At 38.9% G+C, this 18,518-nt stretch overlaps 1 pseudogene; it reads left to right on the top strand.

The window, feature by feature from the left end:
* The first annotated feature begins 12,085 nt into the window (after positions 1-12,085).
* The window catches only part of LOC123831081, a 31,527-nt pseudogene continuing 25,094 nt past the window's right edge, over positions 12,086-18,518 (top strand).

The raw sequence follows: 18,518 nt of genomic DNA, 5'->3' as shown, positions 1-18,518 counted from the left end.
GTTAGGCAATACTTCATTGTGGTTTTAATTTGCATTTTCCACATTGAACATTTTTTTCATGTGCTTTAGGCCATTTGCGCATCTCCTTTGGAGAAATGTCTATTCAAGTCCTTTGACCATTTTCTAATTGGTTTATTTGGGTTTTTTTTGTTGAATTGTAAGTGTTCTATAGGTACTTTGGATAATAACTCCTTATCACATATATTGGTTGCAAATATTCTCTTCCATTCCACAGGTTGCCTATTTATGCTGGTGATTGTTTCCTTTGTGAGGCAAAAGTTTTTTAATTTGAGGTAGTGCCATTTCTCTGTTTTTGTTTTTATTGCTTGTGTTTTTGGTGTCATAATCAAGAAATCTTTGTCAAATCCAACATCATGAACTTTTCCTGTATGTTTTTTTTTTCTGGTAGCTTTGTGGTTTCAGGTTTTACATTTAGGTATTTAACCATTTTGAATTATTTGTTGTATATTGTATAAGGTAAGAGTCCAACTTCATTTTCTGCATGTAGATGTCCAATTTTCTCAACACTATTATCGGAAGAAACAATCCTTTCCCTACTGTGTAGCCTTGGTCCCATAGGTGAAATATAGGTGAAGGATTATTTCTGGGTTCTTTATTCTGGTCTATCAGTCTGTATGTCTGTCTCTATGCCAATACCATCCTGTTTTGGTCACTGTAGCCTTGTGATGTGTTTTGAAATCAGAAAGCATGAGATCTTCAGCTTTGTTTTTCTTTCTTAATGTCATTTTGACTATTTGAGTCCCTTCAGAATCCATATGAATTTTAGGATTTTTTAATTTCTGCATAGAAATGCAATTGAGATTTTGATAGAGATTGCATTGAGTTTCTAGATCACTGTGGGTAGTATGGACATTTTAACAATATTAGGTCTCCAGTTCATCAGCAGAGGATATCTTTCCATTTATCTGTAGCTTCTTTAATTTCTTTCAGCAAAGTTTTATAGTTTTTCACTGTACAAGTCTTTTGCCTTCTTGGCTAAGTTTATTCCTAAGTACTTTATTTTTTTAATGCTGTTGTAAATAGGATTATTTTCTTAATTTCCTTTTCTATTTGTTCATTGTTAGCATACAGAAACACAATAGGTTTTTGTTTGTTAATTTTGTGTCCTAAAATTTTGCTAAACTCTTTCATTAGGTCTAAGAGATTGTTGTGGGTATGTGTGTGGAATCTTTAGGGTTTCTACATACAAGATCATGTTATTTGTGAACAGAGATAAGTTTTCTTCTTTTTTTCCAATTTGTATGCCTTTTATTTCTTTAACTTGCTGAAACCCCAGTACTGTATTAAACAGGAGCAACAAGAATGGGCATCCTTGCCTTGTTCCTGATCTTAGAAGGAAAGTGTTGTTTTTCACCATTGTGCATGATGGCTCTGGGCTTTTTATATATGGTCTTTATTATGCTCACATAGTTTTCTTCTTCTCCTAATTTGTTGAATGTTTTTATCATGAAAGGATGTTGAAATTTACCAGATGATTTTTCTGCATCAATAGAGGTGATTGTGTGGTCTCTGTTCTTAATTCTGTTAAGGTGGTGTATTACATTAATGATTTTCCTATGTTGAGCCATCCTTGTGTTCCCAGAATAAATCCCACATGCTCGTGCTGTATATATGTAGTTGTATATTTTTCTGAGCTCTTTGCTTGTGAAAATGTCTTCTATTTTGGCATCGCCTGGCTGTGTAGTTGATTCTTGGATCTTTCACTGTCCTCTAAATGTAATTTTACTATTTTCTAACTTCCAGTATGGAAGATGGGAAGATTTATAGTTATTCTCTTTGAAAGCTTGCGAGACATCACCCTTGGAATATAGGAACTTCCAGGACATGACCAGCTTTTTCCATTATTCTGGCCTATAATTTGATGATCTAGATCAATCAAAAGACCCATATCTTTTCCTTCTGGGACTTCTAAAGTTTATATATATTTATTTTTTCTACAGCTCATGATTTGACTTACATGGTGGAACATGAAATACCACATATATATTACCACATATACCACATATATTTAAATGTCCCTTTATGGATTAAAGAGAATAATTATAATTCAGGTTAGGGTTTACAGTTTAAGTTTACATTAGAGAAACTGTGTGTTGATTTCTGAATCATTTTCACTTAAATTTAGCTAACTCCACCAACAAACTATAATGGAAGGTGTACATTTAACAGATCAGATGTTCGAACATCTAATAGACATATTAGACATATTATGTCTAAATAGACATTTAAGCATATTAGAAAACTGCAGAGATGTTAAGTTACCCATCCTAAACTCTGCTAATACAAAACGTTTTAACCACACTGGTTCCATTAAGGTCTCTAAATAAATTAGAAGTTAACGAAATGTTCGTCAGGCCACACTCTGACCCAGGCTTGCAAACAGTGGCCACCAGCCAAGGACTCTTAGTACTTTCATGCTGAAATATGGGCTGGGCCCCTGGGAGACCAGAGAAGCCTAAATAAATATCTGGGCCCTTGTAGCTGCTTACTATTTTCAGTTTTTGTAACAGTCTTCTCTGAATTTCTATATAAAAACAAAATATATTGACTTCATACTTTTCCTTAGAACAGACAAGAAAACCTTCAGATTTTGCACCAATTTGTTTTTTTTTCCCTCCCAATTTGGCTTTGACCAGTGCTGATGCTTCTCTTATTTACAAATTGTATTTTGCCTCTGCATTTTCTCCATTTCCATGATTGGTGTTCTTGTTTTATTCTTTCTGCATTTTGATATTTTTCATTAAGTTACTAAGAAGTATTCAATTAATATCAATTAATGACATATCTACAAGTAGGGAAATCCATCTGTCACAAAGGTGGGTAGCGTGCTTGGGTAAACAACAATTTAAGATGGTAAACTGATTCATTATCTAGAAGCAGAGCCTGACTCTGTGATTGTCAGCAGTGGCCCACAGAAGTGCTTGCTTTGGCCAACAAGAGGTTCTTCTAAAAATTGAATATGAATAAAGTTAAGCAGAATATCCCTCTTCCAATTGACCCCAGGCCAATCTAACAGAGATTTTTTTCTATTACTTCTACCCACCCCTGTGCTCCTAACTATTGTTGGCTATTTTATTAATTTTATTTACATTGGCATAGTTAACATTTGCATTATTGTCAGTGACAATAATTAAGTAATCTATGCTTTTAAATAAAAAACTAAAACTTTAAATCCATTATAAACAGCATTTTACAGTACGGTTGTAGAATTAAGAAATGTGACTGAATGTATGGAGAAAGATTTATAATCCTGAGTTAATAAACCCTTACTCCTTGCAGGAGGATGTCTACAGTACAAGAATAACCAGATACTATTGTAATATCTTTTGCAGCTTCTTCAGTTCTTCATAATTCATATTCAACTGAGGTTGTTTCATATATCATATTGTCCTATTTCTTATACTGATGGTTCATACTTATGGAATATGTGATGGAAAAAATGTTTTCTTATGATATATATGAGGTCTGTCCAGAAAAAGTCCAACCATTGTTAATATAACAAGAATGGTTTACGTGACATCAATGTAACCTGTCAACCAAGGGGAGTGGAATGGAATGCCCACGTGTGAACAATGATGACTTCATTGTACTAGTCAGTGGGGGTAGTAGATGCCACTGAGTGAGCATGCGTACTGTGTGGCTGTCACATTCAAAATGACTGAGTGAGCAGCGGAGAAAATCTGCATCAGATTTTGCACTAAGCTTGAGCATTCCTCCTCAGAAACTATTCAGATGATTCAGAAGCTATCAGTGACTAGTGATTGGAAGCTTCATCATGACAACACGCCTGCTCATGCATCACGTCTTGTGCACAGTGTTTTGGAGAAGCATCAAATCGCTCAGGTGATTCAGCCCCCCTGCAGCCCAGATTTGGTGCCCGGTGACTTCTGGCTTTTCCCAAAACTAAAATCACCTTTGAAGAAGAGATTTCAGACCGTGGATGAGATTCAGGAAAACACAATGGGGCAGCTGATGGTGATTGGGAGAACTGTGTGAGGTCTCAAGGTGCCTACTTTGAAGACTGAGGCATTGCTGTCCTATGTACAATATTTCTTGTATCTTGTATCTTCTTCAATAAATGTCTCTATTTTTCATGTTACATGGCTGTATATCTTTGGACAGACCTCATATGTATCTTTATTTTACCCTAACACTTGGACAATGTTCTGGCTTGTTATAGAATTCTAGATTTAAAATAATTTCCTTGAGGGTTTTGAAGGCATTACTCCACTGTTTCTAGTGTCCGATATTGTTGGTGAAGGTCTATTGCCAATATGTTTCTAATTCCATTGTAAGTGATATGGATTTTTCTCCTCTGTAAGCTGTTAAGATCTTTGGAGTTCTGACATTTTACCAGGTTATATTTAAGTGTGAATCTTTATTCATTCACTTTGTCCAGAAAGCAGTGGACCTCTTCAATCTAAAAATTCATGTATTTCTTTAGCTCAAATATATTTTTAAGATATTTGTTTGATTACATATTCCCTTTAATATTTTTATTACCTTTTTGTTTTTTTGAACTCCTATTAAGTAGATATTAGACTTTGTGATATATTATCCATGTCCTTTAACTGTTCTCTCATATTTCCTAACTCTATTATTTTTCTATAATCTTGATATTTTGTAAACTTCATTTCCAAGTGGACTGTTTACTATCCACCCATAATATGAAATTTTTCTGTTACATTTATCACTTGAGAAATCATACTTTTTCCAGAACTTTCTCTTGTCTTCTGATTGCTTCTTTAGAATAGTCTTGTCATGTTTTATAGATACAATGTCTTGAATCTCTCAGTGGTTATTAATAAAAAATTTTAAATTTTCTTCTTTTCTCTAAATTATCTATTCTCTCTGGAGACAGTTGACCAGTAAGTTCATCTTGGTCTTTTTGATTTATGTTGCTGTCTCTCCTAAAATATTTTTTGATTCTGGCTGGTCCAGTCACATTTGTGACTGAAGGTCCAGATTGGTTATTATGGTTAGGAGCAGTTGACCAGGTCTGTTCCCCAATAGAAATATCTCCTGAATGTTTGGCCTGACCAGGGACCTGTGGACAGGGGTAGGCTGTGTTCTCTAGCAGGCTTTGCTTTAGGCTTGTAGAGGCATCCACAAGGGGACAAGCTGCCCCATCTCAACCCCAGATGTCAATAAATGTAGCTGTTAATTGGCTACTGGAATACTTGACTGGGCATCTTTCTGGGGCAAAGCTGCTTTGTCCTTTTGTCCCTTCTGTGATCCCTTGTGAGGGTCCAGAGTTATTTCAAATTGTTTTGCCTTTTTTGAGGCCCCTTTTACTTGAGGAGCCCCAAGAAGCAAGTAACTGCCTTTAGGGAGCAGCTCTAAGGCCCCTGTTCTGCCAAAGAAGAATGCTCTGAGAAGAGGGGAGAGCAGGACAAGGGACAGGGATCCTACTGTCTCAGCTCTTATCAAGACAGTTCACCAATTGGTCATTCTGCAATAGCTGTCAGCCCTCGCCCACTCTTTTCATCTGTTTGGGAGTCATGAGCTGGGTTAGCACTGGGAGGGCTGCCTTGCACTGCTGTTTTCTCTGCCAAGCTTCCCATCCTGTTGCTTCCTCATTCAGGATTTCCTCAAACTTCCTGTTCTAAGGTGATTTCCCTTCTTATTTTCTGTTATGTTTCCATTTCTTAAAAAAAGAAATTATTCCTGCTATGGCAGTGGGACCTTGGGAAACAGAAGTCACAAGTAGGAACTCTTATTGCTTTGTCTTGAATTTTTAATGACAGCATCATAAAAAAAGCACCATAACATTCCTTTTTCCTCTCCATCCTCTCCTTTTCAACTTCCCTCTTTTCCCTCTCTATTTCCACAAACTCAGCCCACAGGCAAACAGTAGGTCAATGCTATTAAACTAAAAAGAAAGGATAGCAGTTATTAAAACATTTGCTGGGTGTCCTCTCATTGTTTGGGGTTACTGTAGGCACCAGAGGCAGGCAAATAAACAATAGGCCACAGGATAAGTTTAAACTTTGCTTTATGTTCTCCTTGCAAGGAGAGACCTGGGGGTAGGTGGGCTGACTCTGACTGAGGAGGGTAGGTGGGACAAGAATCCACTGAGGTGGTGAGTAAAGGCCTCCTCATGGGGTCTTGTACCACATCAGTCTCAAAAACTCAACAAGATTGTCTCAAAGGAAAAGGACACCTCATATATAATATAACACATACAAAGAGAGAGCCATGAGATAACATGGTGAGACTGGGGAAGTTCTGTATTTCCAGACCTCAACATTTAAAGGGAAAGGTGGGAGCAAGATATCTTGAAGGGCCTTGTGACTCACTCTAAAGACTTAGAATGTGGCCAGTGTTTTCCCAAGTGTGGTAAAAAGATTATTTTTAGTTCATGGATGAACTTTAAAAAAAACAGTTTGAGTTTTTAATGTATGTTAGAAACATGAACTGATGCACCAAATACACAATTTTGCAAATATGAGAACTTAGGGCAAGGCCAGTAGGTAACCTTGCTGGGGGTCCACCTTATGCCGGTCAGTGTATAGGTGACTGTTCAGACATGCTCGCAAATGTTCCAAGCTTTCGGTGACCACAATACTTAGTAATACTTGGGAAAAAAGAGCACATTAGTAATATCAAGGAGCTTTAAATAAGAAAGGAAAAATAAACATAGAATGGCTCATCTCTTTTTCTACTCCTGAATTCATTTCCCACTTACTGTGTATTTGGTGAGGTTTAAGGGATTTGGGGCTGGTCAAGGAAAACATCCAACCCCAAGAGACAGTAGCATGCAACTAAAGTTGGGTGGGTACTTAGAAACAGTTGCATGTGGGAGTTCCTCACAGAAGGAGTCTGTTCGGAGGCTACAGCATAGGTGATTCACCACCCAGAAGGGGAAGAGGGCAAGGGAAGTTCCATGGGAGAGGGAAGCCAGAGTGGCATATGTGTCTCAGTCATGTTGTTTAGCAGAATGGCAGGGTATATCTGGTCAGAGAGGTCTGAAGGGCCAGGCAAAGTAGCCTGGGGCCTCATAACCATAAGACACTGTTTTACGAATGACAGAAGATGTGGGGTGATGTGATACAAAGCAGGAGGGCCCTCAGTGGCTTATAACCTGCTTATTGAGCTGCTTTTTAAGTAATCAGATGTGTAAAAGTTGGAATTTGAAACCCCTGAGCTTCTGAGCTCAGGAGTCTCAGCCTTCAGTAAAGGAATAAACAACATAGGGTCCAATACACAGATGCCATCTTTGGCTCATTGATATAACAGTATCTGTTCCGTCGAGTTCCTGAAACCTGCAAATACAATTTATAACAATGTATCTGAGTGAACAAACTCTCCTTTGAAGCTGTATTTCTTTTCATTTTGTATTATTCAAAATAAACCCAAGCAATTTAATTTTATTTGGCTTCAAAGCAATTTGTGTTATGTTTAAACTAAGGAGCTGATTTGGCAGTTAAGAGCACAGAGTGGAGTCAAGACCTGAAAGATCTAGAAAGACCTGAATCCAATGTCTAGTTTTACAACCTAGGCAGTGACCCAGGTCACTTCTATCTGCTTCAGTGTCCTTGCATGTGACACTAGGATAATATATCTACTTCATTAGGACTGCAGGATTAAACAAGGTGGTGAGGTGGAACAGGAGGTTACATTCTCCTGGCCTCAAGGTCAGCTGAGGGGAGAGTGGACTTCCAAATACCAATGAGAGTGAGAGATATGGAGAGTAGGACCAATAAAATGGCATTGGTCTGATCAAAATAGCATAAAACAGGGGTGTCAAACTCATTTTCACTGGGGGCCACATCAGCCTCGCAGTTGCCGTCAAAGGGCCAAATGTAATTTCAACTCCTTAACAGTTAAGGAGTAGTTACATTTATACAGTCCTAAAATTATTTCAGCCCTTTGAGGGCAACCACAAGACTGATGTGGCCCCTGGTGAAAATGAGCTTGACATCTCTGGCATACAGTGTATAAAACAAAATGGCATCATTCATGTCAACCTAGATGGCTGCCAGTCAGGCATGACACTTTGGTTTAAGAAGGAAACTACTTAAGTCATGCTAGACACATCTGGCAAGAAGAAACACCTAAGATATCTACACATGTGACCAGAACATCCATGTCTGCAGAGCAGGACCCCCCATGGATAGGCTCCTGGGGAAATTCCCCACTTGCCATCAGGGGTGCCAAGACACTTATCAAGAGACCCAGAAGGGTGGAGTGCACCACTTTCAAGGGTATAACTGAGGCAGACTCCAGACCACTGCTGAGACAGCTGAGCTCCACATACCAGAGAGCTGCTCCATGCCATACTGATCTTTGGAATCAGCCACTGGAGGTTCTGCTCCACTGGATCAAGACTGTACCCTCTCCAACCTGTGAGACCAGTTCATCCTTGCAAGACCCTGACAGCTCCCTTGTCTACCATGCTGTCTCCTGGACTTGTTGATTAAGACATTGGAACTCAGGTTTGTTATCCCCATTGACTGCTGTGTGTGTTGTATTTCTCTTAAACTGTTAGAGTGTGAGTAGGATATTCATGTATGTTGATGTTCTAATTTGAGTGAACCTACATTCAGTAAAAGCTGAGTGAATAGCATAGTTACCTCAAGTGATTCTTATCTATTCCTTGGTTCCGGGGTGCACAGTAGGCAGCTAGCTGAGCAGTTGCCCAACTGACTTATAGGAAAGACTATATTGCCAAACATACACTTACAACAGGAGATGAGACATCCCCCTCCACCAAGTGCAAAATGTACAGTGGAGACACAGGAGTTATTTATTAATAATTCTCAAACTCCCTTACCCACTTAGAGAACAAGGGCTAAAGTATTGAAAATATTTTGTAGAATATTGTGGCAGAAATTTCTTTTTTTAATTATTGTTGTTCAGGTAGTGTTGTCTCCATTTTCCTGCCACCACTTTCCCCCACCCCACCCACCCCCACCTCCCACCCTCAATCCTTCCCCTCTTTGGCTTTGTCCATGGGTCCTTTATACATGTTACTTGATGACCCTTCCCCTTCTTTCCCCCGTTATCCATCCTCCCCTCCCTTCTGGTTACTGTCAGTTTGTTCTTTATTTCCATGTCTCTGGTTCTATTTTGCTTGCTTCTTTGTTTTGTTGATCAGGCCCCACTTATAGGTGAGATCATTGGGTATTTGTCTTTTGCCTGGCTTATTTCACATAGCATAATGCTCTCCAGTTCCAACCATGCTGTCACAAAAGGTAGTAGCTCCTCCTTTCTTACTTTTGCAGAAATTTCTTGGAGGTTGGCTGCAGAACTTGGAGTTTCCACACTACCTCTTTGAATGTAGGGGTGGAGGTGTTACTTCCTAACACCAAATTTAGGGAAGTCAGGTTTCAATGGAAGACTGTGGAGAAGGTCTAACTCAGCCATAAAGTCCAGAGAGAGAGTCTGACTGGCCTGTCATTTTGATGGCAGAGCCAGAAGAGAACTGCTGTGTTTAAAATGGCCTGGCCTCTAAGAGGCCCCGACAACCTCTAAGCATGGTGGAAGGATCTCAGTGAACTGTTATAGCAGGGGCTGCAGGAGAGGGCTGAATCCTATACAATAGGATCACCTAAAAAGTGAGGACATTAGATGTGCCCCAAGGAACCTAGCCAAAGAACCCTGGAAGACACACAATTAAAGAGTCAGCTTTGAATATTTGCCTGGACAAACCCCAAGATCTCAGAGCTCAAGGCCATCTAGCCAAGTGAGGACAGTAGTACCCTCTCACTTTCTTCCTTTCCCTGATCTCCAATCACGGGTCCTATCTGAGAGTAAAGTAGCAGCTCTCTGGAAAAAGTGAGGGCAGAATTGAATAAGTGGGATGGTAAAAACAATCTCTTTCGTGAGTTCCAAAATTTGTTAAAAGTACTATTTAAATCTGTGCCACCCAATATGGTGCCCACACTTCTGACTATTGAGCACTGGAGATGTGGCTGGTCCAAACTGAGATGTACTGTAAGTGTAAGCTACATGCCGGATTTCAAGGACATAGTATGAAAAAAAGAATGTACAAAATGTTTCACTACTGATTTGTTGTAAATCAGTGTTGCACTGTTGATTGTATTGCCATGCATATTAATTATGTGTCAAAATTGTAGTTTATTGGCTATATTTTACTTTTCAGAAATGTGGCTACTACATGCAAAAGAATGAAACTAGGCTGCTATCTGATACCATATATAAAAATGAACTTAAATGGATTAAGGACTTGAATTTAAGAACTGAAAAATAGAAGAAATACATAGAAAATATAGGTACTAAACTTTTGGGCCTTGGTCTCAGAGAGGTTTTTGTGAACTCAATCCCCGAAGTAAGGGAAGTAAAAACAAAAATAAATAAATGGGACTACATCAAACTAAAAAAAAAAGCTTCTGCATAACAAAGGAAATCACCAACAAAACCAAAAGGTAGACAACCAAATGGGAGAAAATCCTTGAAAACAATACTTCTTATAAGGGCCTAATAGTATAAGGGTCAAAATATGTAGAGAGCTCATAAAATTCAACAGTAAAAAACCAAGCATTCCAATTAAAAAATGGACCTGAACAGATACTTTTCTCAAGAAGACATATAGATGGTCAACAGATATATGAAAAGATGCTCAACTTTCCTAGCCGTAAGGGAAATGCAAGTTAAAACCACAATGAGATATCATCTCACACCTGTTAGAATGGCTATTATCAATTAGATAAGAAATAACAAGTATTGGAAAAGATGTGGAGAAAAGGAAACCCTTGTACACTGCTGGTGGAAATGTAAATTAGTGAAGTCTCTATGAAGAATAGTATGGAGGTTACTCTAAAAAATTTAGAATAGAGCTGCCATATTACCTAGAAATCCCTTTTCTGGGTATCTACCTGAAAAATTTGAAAACACTTATTTGTAAAGATATATGTACTCCTGTGCTCATTGCAGCATTATTCACATTAGACAAGACATGGAAACAACCTAAGTGTCCTTCAACAGATGCTTGGATAAAGAAGATGTGGTACATATATACAATGGAATACTATGCAGCCATGAAAAATTATTAACTATTGCAATTTGAAGCAACATGGATGGATCTTGAGATATTATGTTAAGTGAAATAAGTCAGACAGGAAAAGATAAGAGCCATATGATTTCACTCATGTATGGGATATAAAACAAAGTAACAAGTGAACAAACAAATTCATCCAGACAATGGTATGGTGGTTATTGAAGGAGAAGGGGATGGGGGAGAATGAAGAGGGTAAAGGGGGTCAAATATGTGATGACAGAAGGAGATTTGACCTTGGGTAGTGAGTATACAACACAATATACAGGTGATATGTTATGGAATTGTACACCTGAAACTTATATCATGTTATTAATCAGTGTCATTCTGACAAGTTTAATTTTATAAAAGAAAAATGCAGAAAAGTATAAAGATTGAAAGAATTAACCTTTAATCCCAACAACCTAGGACTAAAAAGGTAGCTACTAGAAAATGTTAAATTACATATGTGGCTCACTTTATATTTCTATTAGGTTTTTCTAAGTTTAGTCCTTACTCTATATTTTTCTTTTAGTTATAAAATTACTCTGAGATTTTCAAAATGTGGCACTCTCAGAAAGATAAATTCTCACCACAGTACGATAAATATGAGCTCATCAGCTGACTAACAAAAAGGAAAAGTCCATTTCACATTCTAACAACATCTGTATTTTTTTCTGAATATCTGCCACCAAATGCATTCAAAGCCTCATCTTATTGTCATAAAACAGTATCACTGTACAAGGCAGGATAAAGTGAAATGAAAGTGGCATGTACTAACTTGTAGATGAGAAATAGAATGAACCTTTGAATAGTGTTATAACAAGCTCTCAAATACTTGTACTTGTTCAAATATCTGATTTTAAAAATTTACAAAAAGTTAATATGTACTTCATAGCTAGGAAATAGTTTGATTCATACTTTGTATGAAGGTTTTGAAGTTTATTGCTGATTGAGGTATTCTATAACAGAAGCAAATCTTTCTCTGTCTTTGTGGTTCTTTCCCATTGCAAGTCCATTCTTGCTGGTCACAGTGGCAGCTGCCTAACATGAGTCCATCTCAGGATGCAACATGGAGTAAAAGATGAAGATCCCTGTAACCATGCAGTTGATCAAAGTTCAACGGAACAAGATGCCAAAGGTGATGTCAGGGTAACCTTGCTCCAAGGTGATGTTAAAATCTCAGAAAGTGGTAAGGCTTCTGTTCCCAGCAGGGGAATAAGGGCCCAAAAGAAGACAACTTGGATGGGCCTGTTCCTCTGCAGAACTCTCCTGTGGTTAGCCAAGGCTTTTCAGCTTGCATTTGTTTGACTTCTCCTTCTGTCTGATTCTCCTTCCTTCCCTTCCCCTCCACAGATTTCAACCTCTAGTAAATATCTTATACCTCAAATTCACTGTGTGCTTTCAGAACACCTAACCTCTGACACCCCACTGAAACCTGAGGTAGTGTTTCACCCCTCCCCCCATTCCTACATCCCATTATGCTCCGGTGCTGGTCTTAGGGGCAGAAAAGGGATAGCAGACTGGGGACAGGTACCATGCTGCTAAGTGCCTCATCTCCCCTCCCAGGACCTTTGATGCTAATACTGCTGGTATTAGTACACATTCTAGGAGTCAGTTGTGGTGTCTGTTGGGCTGGTGGCATGGCCCCATGCTCAGGGAACTACTGGTTGGGGATAGAAGAACTTCTGGGTACACTCTGGAATGCTGTCCATGCTATTTTTTGTTACACTTCACTTGGGGCAAAAGCCTGCTCCAAGTGTTCAAAAATGGAGCTGTTATGAGGTCATCATTGCCTTCTCTGGCCCCTGGTTCCTTACCAGGACAGCTCCCTGAGCACCCTGAGGCAGTAGCCAAATCCTTAGGTGAAACCCACAAACCCCATCTCCAACCCCTTCTCTCTTGCTCAAGCCTCCCAACATCCTTGAAGATGGAGAGCCTGAACACCTCTTGATGGCCTACTTACCAGAAGAGAACACAGACCCCCTTCCCCAGTATATCTGCCCTGGGTCAATCCTTCCTCCTTCTCCATTCCTCTGTGTGGCTTGGACTTCCACATGTTCTCTAAAGCTTCCTGAGGATAGCAATGTTAATGAATGCATTTGGGGGACAGCCAGGAAATCTTTGCATTTCTGTCTTATGATTTTGGAGTGGTGGCAAGAGGGGATCCAGTCTCTGGATAATAATATTGCTCACTACTCTCTATACTCTTGGGAGTCAGATGGATTACTGTTATCCTTCTGGTCCTCTTATTAAAAGTTGCCTATTCATTAGCACATTGACAACTACAAACGTTTATTTACTTATTTTACTTTTTAAAATGCTTTTTTAATTTTAATTTTTCCATCACCTTATATCCTCCCATACCCTCTTCCACCTCCACCAAGCCCTCCCTGCCCCCACAATCACCATCCATAAACATTTGTTTTAAAATACAGAACTTGGGACTTCCAGTCAAGATGGAGGCAGAGCTAGAAACATTTCACTTCCTTACACAACAACAAAAAGAATTACAACTAGACTACAAAACAAATAACACCAGAACTGTCATAAAATCAAACTGTATGGAAGTCCAACAATCAATGATTTAAAGAAGCCACATTTATACAGATGGGTAGGAGGGATGGAGACATGGAGATGGAGCAGAGAGGCAAGGAGATAGGGTGTGGTGCAGTGAGACAGTGGTGGCAGTGAAACAGGCATGGATGGTCCCACATTCACATGTGGTGGGATCAAAAGAAGGAGGGATACCTTGGGAGCAAGCAATCCCAGCCCCAGTCCAGACTGCACAGCCCAGCATTCTAGCACCAACAAGATAAATCCCCCATAACTTCTGGCTGTAAAAATCAATGGGGGTTGTGGCGATGGAGGAAAGAGCTGGATTTTCAGGAAACTTCACTTAAAGGACCCACATGGTATTAAAATATACATAAACCCACCCTCTCTGGGATTCAACACCAGGGCAACAGCTGGAAGGGTGCCAGTTGAATATAGAGAGTGGGTGAAGTGACTGGAAAAGGGGCAAGTGCTGGGCAAATACCCAGAAGCCAGGGAGTGGCACAGTCCCCTCTCTGAGTCCTTCCCCCACACAGAGCCACAAAGCAATGAAGCAGTTGCCCTACCCTGGCTATTACCTAGGGCTCCACTCCACACAGATTACAGGTGCTTTTACAGGGAGTTGAAGCACCTCTATCTAATATACAGAAACAAACACTGGGAAGCTGAAAAATTGAGAAGACAAAGAAATATGGCCCAAATGAAAGAATAGAACAAAACCCCAGAAGAAGAACTAGGTGAAACAGAGAGAGCCAACCTATCAGATGCAGAGTTCAAAAACACTGGTTATCAAGATGCTGAAAGAACTCATTGAGTATGGCAACAACATAAAGGAAGAACTGAAGGTACACTAAGTGAAATAAAGAAAAATTTACATGGAACCAACAGTGAAGGGAAGGAAGCCAGGATTCAAATCAATGATATGGAACATAAGGAAGAAATAAACATGCAACCGGAACAGAAAGGAGAAACAAGAATTTTAAAAAAAAAGAGGATAGTATAAGAAGACTCTGGGACATCTCCACAAGGGCCAACATCTGAATCATAGGGATGCCAGAAGGAGAAGAGGAAGAGCAAGAAATTAAAAAGTTAGTTGAAAAAATAATGGAAGAAAACTTCCTTAATTTGGTGAAGGAAATAGACATACAAGTCCAGGAAGAACAGAGAATTCCAAACAACTTAGGCCCAAAAAGGACCACACCAAGACACATCATAATTAAAATTTCAAAGGTTAAATATGAAGAGAGAATCTTAAAAGCAGCAAGAGAAAACAAAGAGTTACTTACAAAGGACTTTCCTTAAGACTATCAGTTGATTTCTCAAAAGAAACTTTGCAGGCTAGAAGGGTCCGGCAAGAAGTATTCAAAGTGATGAAAGGCAAGGACCTATAACCTAGATTACTCTATCCAGAAAAGCTATTATTTAGAAGAGAAGGACAGATAAGGTGCTTCCCAGAAAAGGTAAAACTAAAGGAGTTCATTGTCACCAAGCCATTATTACATGAAATGTTAAAGGGACTTATTTAAAAAAAAGATCAAAACTATGGACATTAAAAAGGCAACAAATCGAATCTAAAACAAAAAATACTAAGCGAACACCAGGAAAGGAACAGAATCATAGGTATGGAGATCATTTTGGAGAGTTATCAGCTGGGAGGGGGAAGGTGAAGAATGGAGGAAAAGGTGCAAGGATTAAAAAGCATAATTAGTAGGTACAAAATAGACAGGGGGGTGTTAAAAATAGTATAGGAAATGGAGAAGCCAAGGAACTTATATGCACAACCCATGGACATGAACTAAGGTGGGGATTGCTGGAGGGAAGGCAGGTACCAGGCAGAAAGGGGCAAAGGGGAAAAATTCGGACAACTATAATAACATAATCAGTAAAATATACTTAAAAAATACAGAACTTGGCCATGGAAGAATCAGGGAAAAGGCATTATCTCCTGTCCAACAAGATCATTTGCCCATGGGTATTTATGTCCTAATTGGGAAATTGAAGGGACTTACCTGTCATGCAATAACAAAAAGTGAGATTCACTCAATTACACCCCCAGGGGTAAAGAAGAAGCAGAGAGCAGGGTACACAGCTAGAACCTATTAGCTAGAGGTTTGCAGGGTCCTCACCCTGAAAGAGGGGCTTGGGATGGAAAGGCTGCTGTGAGAGCCTTGCAGCACGTGAAATGCAAACATCTTTGGTGTTTTTCCACACAGGCTAATTAAGATCATTTGGTTTGAAGTTACAGCTCCTGGCTCCACTCTAAGAGGCCTGCTCTTATTTCTTGAATCTGTGCCCACACTTTGTAGGTTTTCTGCATGGCCTGTCTGGTGGGTGACTCTGGAAAATGTTTGCAGAAGCTGTCAGGCATGTGTAGCAGTGAAAGAGTCAACTGTGTACATACAGAAATTCCACAAAAATGGCAGCACCTCACCGGATGTAGACAATATGATTTTTCCAAAGACCCTAAATTTAAAGCTTGGTCTGGGGAACCTGGAGACTTTCTGGATAGACGTGGTTTAGGTGTCACATTCTGGGGAGCTGAGCCCCTATAACCTTTCTGGTTTACACTGATTTTAAGAGTGGGTTTTGGAATTAAATCATCATGGTCTGTCCACAGACCTGCTCAAAGCCAAACATTGCACAGGCATTAGAAAGAGGTGCTACTATAGTGGAAGTAGATGATTGTTACCGCTAACCCCCCAAAGTTCTTTCAGACCAAGATGATGTCTCCTATGCTTAGAGTGCAGAATTCAGGGTTTTCAACAAGGTACCAATGAGTGTCTGAGCAGAGTCAAAGATGCTTCCCAAATTGGTGCAGTCACTATGGAAAACAGTATGGAAAAAATTAGAAATAGAACTCTCACATGACCCAGCAATTCTATTCCTGGGTATAAATCCAAAGGAGATGAAATTGCTATGTCAAAAACATGTCTATATTCCCATGTTTATTGCAGCAGTATTCCCAATAGCCAAGATTTGGGAACAACCAAGTGTCTGTCAACAGATGATTGGGTAAATTTAAATTTTTATTTGTGTATTTTACTATAGTGCTATGACATGAAAATGACATTTGTATGACAGCATATACCCATCAACAGTAGGATGTAATTTCATTACACCACTGCTAAAATATTTAGCTTTTTGTAGGACACATAAGCATGTAAGATGGCTACAACAAATAATTTTGTTATTTTTCCCTTAGATAATCTTAATTTTTAAAATCAGTAATACTTTATCAACCTCACCCTGACCATCATGGCTCAGTTGGCTGAATATCATCCCACAAAGCAAAATGTCACCAGTTTAACTCCCTGTCAGGGCACATGCTTGGGTTTTAGGCCCAGTTCCGGATTGGGGTACATTTGAGAGATAACCGATCCATGTTTCTCTCACATATCGATCAATATGTCTCTCTCTTTCTTTCTCTCTCCCTTTTCTTCTCTCTAAAACTAAATAAATAAAATCTTTAAAAATACTTTATCGACCTCACTGTTAATAGAACTGTAAATGATCTGCACAATAAGATATGGGGGGCAGGCAGGAGCGGGGAAATCATCCAATTGTCTTTCACTGTAATAGTTGCTGGAGTAATCTCACACACACCAATAAGGAACTGTCATAAAAATTAAGGGCTAGTTATTGTTGTTAGTTGCACAATGATAACTTTTTTTAAATTATTGATTAGCCCACTTGTAATAAAAAATGCCCTCTCCACATATGCAGAAGAAAATAATATTCAGGTTATTTTTGTCCTTGCTATGTCAAAAAGTCAAGTGTATAAAGGTCTACATGTCAAACCTAAAATTATAATTTTAAAAGTCTATTAAAAAAAAATCATGCATTTTTATTAATTATGCAGAGGGTATAAAACTATTGCATGACAATATAGTATGTAACAGTATAAAAGCTTTTATAGTGTTAATGCAAATTAACAGCACCTTGATTAGAAATTTGTCTTATTTGCACCTTTATATATCACACCAGAGAGACAAATACCACAAGATCTGCAGAAACATTCAGCTCTGAGCACTTAAATGGCAGGATGACTTTTTGTGTTATACTTTATTACATATAGAATAACCAAATTAAAATTATATATAATTTATGATATATATAATATTCACTTTGTCTTGGTCATTTACCCTCACATTGAAACTGTGTCCTCTCATGAATTATGCTACCCTGCTCTGTTTCTCCTTCTACTTCTTTTTGAATATTTCTCTCTTATTTTGTGATTTACTTTCTCCTTCAGATTGAGAAGTGTGGACAATGTTCAAGACTCAGTTGTTCTCATATAGGTCTTCTCTGTGGTCACCCAACCTTAGCAGTTTCATCTGCTTTGATGGCTGCTTTTTGGACGAGTCCCTGATCTGTCTGCCTCTGACATCTCTAAGCTTCAGACTCACTTTTCCACCTGCCTGAGAGCCATATGTTATTTGGATAAATGTTGTCACCTGAAATTCAACCTGTTTAAAACGAAACTCATCCTTTTCCCTAGGTCAATATCCTTTCCCACCCAATGATTTTATATTTTTTGGATTGGCACCATTATTTTCTTAGTTTCTTAGACTTGAAACCTTAAAGGATGTTTTTGGCACTTTCCTCCAGCTTACCCTTCATATAAAATCAAAAGGAGTTTTTGGTATGCTTTCAAGGTGGCGAAATGGGAAGATTCTAAACCCACCTCTTCCTACAGACACACTGAATCAACAACTACATATGAAACAATTTCCTCTGGAGAAAACACTAAAATTAGCTGAGTGACTCTGACATACCAGGCAAATGAAGGGAAAAACTCACATTGATACAGATAGAAGGAGCTGAGACACAATATGGCCATAAAGCTCACCCCTGATGCAGCAACCCACAATCACGAAGGAACTCAGAACCTGGAACTTCTTCCCGAGAAGCAAAGGCTATGAACCCCACATTAGGCACCCCA

This window comes from Phyllostomus hastatus, unplaced genomic scaffold (genome assembly GCF_019186645.2).
Source record: "Phyllostomus hastatus isolate PE091 unplaced genomic scaffold, TTU_PhHast_1.1 phas_scaffold_1674, whole genome shotgun sequence".
Taxonomy (NCBI): Eukaryota; Metazoa; Chordata; class Mammalia; order Chiroptera; family Phyllostomidae; genus Phyllostomus; species Phyllostomus hastatus.
This window is presented reverse-complemented; position numbering and strand designations above follow the sequence as displayed.